This window comes from Drosophila albomicans, unplaced genomic scaffold (assembly GCF_009650485.2).
Source record: "Drosophila albomicans strain 15112-1751.03 unplaced genomic scaffold, ASM965048v2 utg000052l_pilon, whole genome shotgun sequence".
Classification (NCBI taxonomy): Eukaryota; Metazoa; Arthropoda; class Insecta; order Diptera; family Drosophilidae; genus Drosophila; species Drosophila albomicans.
The window spans coordinates 164,300-168,463 of NW_026263671.1; the positions used below are offsets into that span (position 1 = coordinate 164,300).

The 4,164-nt window shown below is 36.2% G+C and overlaps 1 long non-coding RNA gene across 1 annotated transcript; it reads right to left on the reverse strand.

Annotated features, from left to right (window-relative positions):
- Positions 1-3,317: 3,317 nt before the first annotated feature.
- On the reverse strand, positions 3,318-3,772 carry LOC127566353 (uncharacterized). Its single transcript, XR_007955662.1, has 3 exons — positions 3,688-3,772; positions 3,452-3,620; positions 3,318-3,372 (listed from the first exon to the last, which is right to left on the reverse strand). It is a non-coding gene; the product is annotated as an uncharacterized LOC127566353 (long non-coding RNA).
- Between the last annotated feature and the right edge of the window lie 392 nt (positions 3,773-4,164).

Consider the following 4,164-nt stretch of genomic DNA (forward strand, 5'->3'; position numbering starts at 1 on the left):
CATTAAAAATAGTTAAAATAAAATCCTTCATGGATAATTGAGCAAGTGAATAATAATGAGCAAGTGAACAAAAATGAGCAAGTGAACAATAAAGAACAAAAATGAAGGAACATATTTGCTCGCTCAGTTGAGTGAACAACTATTTTTGTTCACCCACTCATAAGCAACCCAACACTATATCAAATGAGCACGATCGCATTTCATTGCGCTGTGCTTTCGTTTATTTGATTCGTCTATGAATCCACATGCTCGCCCATATTGCTATATGTATGCTCACCGAACCAATCTTATGGGAAATATAAACAATTTCGATTGCTCGCTTGAGCAAATTTCCAATTACTCCAATTTCAATAGCGCAGTCATTTTCGATGTAAATAATTATGCTTTACCCAAAACGCAATTAACGTAAAGCGCAGATCACAATGCGCAAAACTTAGTGTAAACTCAAGAGCGAATGCTGACATGTCAAAACCCAACTGTAAACACAATTGCATTTCACATATCAAATCTTTGATGTAAAAAGATATGTCCCAACTTAGCTGCAACCACTTTTCTACTTTAGTTATAATTCGATATCCGAATAAAGCGGAAGCTTGTAGCTCTGTTCAGTACAACTGAATTGATTAAGTTGTACTGCGTAGCCAAACGTTTGAGCAGTGCTATATGTACTTATGTACATATGTATGTATGTATGTACCTTGCAGTTCTGAGCGCTAGTTCATTGCTGGTGAAATAAGCACTTACCAGCAGACCGCCACTACTTACAAAGTGGCGTCTTGCAATGCGTTTTTAATTTCCGTTTTTGTATGAAATGTCCGCAAATATGGTCAATCGTAACCGCCTCGATTACCCACGAACTAGTTAAATAGTGCAAAATATTAGGGTTTTTTAAGGAAAGTACTTACATTAGACCTCATGGAACGGCCGGTAAAGTAAGTACTTACTTGGGACCCCATGGAACGGCCGGAAAAATAAGTGCTTACATCGGACCCCATTTAAGGGTCGGTAAAATAAGTGCTTACATCTGATCCCATTGAAGGGTCGGTGAAGTAAGTACTTATATTGGACCCCATGGAGGGGCCTGCCTTTATAAATTGAAAAACATGTACAATTGCAATTACAGTTTTTATTTAATTTAAATTTTTCTTTATTCTAACGGGTCTTGTTCTTTCATTACTTTTAGGCAGTTCGAGTTTTTAAAATATCTCTTTTGGAGCTGCAGGGCCTTTCTCAATTGGTCCTCAGCTGGGCCAATACCGCCGACTGCAGTAATTGAATCTAGAAATAAAAAGGATTAAAAAAGTTTTAATAGATTGAAGTGGATAATGATTATTAAATAATTATTTTTCAAAATACTCACCGATCATAACACCAAAGAAATTGTCTTCTTTTCTAAGGGCCACTTTCCCCTGAACGCCATCCACCCCTGCAGTTCTGGAGGTGTCGATTGCCCTGGGTAAGTGCTTACCTCGCCGATCACTACATGGGTACTTACTAGATTAACCCTATAGTAATCGAACGTCGAACCACCGAGTCGACTCGAGTTTGCGATTGGCGCTGGATAAGCGCTTACCTCGTCGATCACTACATGGGTACTTACTAGATTAACCCTATAGTAATCCAACGTCGAACCACCTAGTTAATAAATATATGCGCATTAAAGCATAAGTACAAAATAAACGGCAAGCATCGCTTTGTTTTTGTTATTTTGAGGAAAAAGTATACACAAGTTTAAAGAAGAAAACTTCGATTATGCTTTACATCGCTGTTTGTTTACGCGTCTTTGTTTTATTTGTGCTACTCTTTTACTCAAACGCAGCTGTGTTTCCTAGATGATGAAATTATTGCAAGCATTTGAGTTGAGAAGTGCAAAGCGGATCCGCGATCAATTATTAGGTGAGTTACTTAAAAAATAATTTATGTATGCATTATATGTTTAATGTGTAAAATATTAAATAAACAGATAATAAAAGAATATCAAGCAGTTAGTATAATGCATAGTTCTACAGTGGAAAGCGACAATGTGCCTAAAGAAGAGGAAGTGAAAATTCTGACAGAAAATCTACGTTATGGAAGTAATGACAGGGGAATGCGGCCTAAAGAAGAAGACAATTTCTTTGGTGTTATGATCGGTGAGTATTTTAAAAGATAATTATTTAAAAATCATTATCCACTTTAATCTATTAAGACTCTTTAATCCTTTATTTCCAGATTCAATAACTGAGGACCAGTTGAGAAAGGCCTTGCAGCTCCAAAAAAAAAAAAACGATATTTTAAAAACGCAAGTTGCCTTAAAGTAATAAAAGTATCCGACTTATTAAAATAAGAAAAATTAAAATTAAATAAAAACTGTAATTGTAATTGTAAATTTTTTTTTAAATTTATAATGGCCGACCCTTCCATGGGGTCCGATGTAAGCACTTATTTTACTGACCCTTCCATGGGGTCCGATGTAAGCACTTATTTTACTGACCCTTCAATGGGGTCCCATGTAAGCACTTATTTTACCGGCCGTTCCATGGGGTCTAATGTAAGCACTTATTTTACTGACCCCTAATATGTTGCACTATTTCACTAGTTCGTGGTAATCGAGGCGGTGGCGATTGACCCTATTTGCGGACATTTCATACAAAAACGGAAATTAAGAAACGCATGGCTAGACGCCACTTTGTAAGTAGTGAGTGGCTCCTGGTAAGCGCTTATTTCACCAGCAACGAACTAGCGCTCAGAACTGCAGGGACATTATACGCCAAGACCACTTCATTGGCTAAAATATTTTTTAAGTTTTTTAATATCCCGCCGTTTGATATTAAATTTGTTATTGCATCGATCTGTGAACGAAATAGATCTTTAACTAAAAGAAAATTTTGTGTGCTTATACCCTGCAGTTCTGAGCGCTAGTTCGTTGCTGGTGAAATAAGCGCTTACCAGGAGCCAGTCACTACTTACAAAGTGGCGTCTAGCCATGCATTTCTTAATTCCGTTTTTGTATGAAATGTCCGCAAAATAGGGTCAATCGCCACAGCCTCGATTACCACGAACTAGTGTGAAATAGTGCAACATATTAGGGTCAGTAAAATAAGTGCTTACATTAGACCCCATGGAACGGCCGGTAAAATAAGTGCTTACATGGGACCCATGGATGGGTCAGTAAAATAAGTGCTTACATCGGACCCCATGGAGGGGTCGGCCATTATAAATTAAAAAAAAAATTACAATTTTAATTACAGTTTTATTTAATTTTAATTTTTCTTTATTTTAATAAGTCGGATACTTTTATTATTTTAAGGCAACTTGAGTTTTAAAATATCGTTTTTTTTTTTTTTTTTTGGAGCTGCAAGGCCTTTCTCAACTGGTCCTCAGTTATTGAATCTGGAAATAAAGGATTAAAAAGTCTTAATAGATTAAAGTGGATAATGATTTTTAAATAATTATCTTTTAAAATACTCACCGATCATAACACCAAAGAAATTGTCTTCTTTTTTAGGCCGCATTCCCCTGTCATTATTTCCATAACGTAGATTTTCTGTCATAATTTCCACTTCCTCTTCTTTAGGCACATTGTCGCTTTCCACTGTAGAACTATGCATTATACTAACTGCTTGATATTCTTTTATTATCTGTTTATTTAATATTTTACACATTAAACATATAATGCAAACATAAATTATTTTTTAAGTAACTCACCTAATAATTGATCGCGGATCCGCTTTGCACTTCTCAACTCAAATGCTTGCAATAATTTCATCATCTAGGAAACACAGCTGCGTTTGAGTAAAAGAGTAGCATAAAATAAAACAAAGACGCGTAAACAAACAGCGATGTAAAGCATAATCGAAGTTTTCTCTTTAAACTTGTGTATACTTTTTCCACAAAATAACAAAAACAAAAGCGATGCTTGCCGTTATTTTGTACTTATGCTTTAATGCGCATATATTTATTAACTAGGTGGTTCGACGTTCGATTACTATAGGGTTAATCTAGTAAGTACCTATGTAGTGATCGACGAGGTAAGGACTTATCTAGGGCCAATCGCAAATTCGAGTCGACTAGGTGGTTCGACGTTGAATTACTAAAGGGTCACTTTAGTAAGTACCCATGTAGTGATCGGCGAGGTAGGCACTTACCCAGGGCAATTGACCCCTCTAGAACTGCAGGGTACAT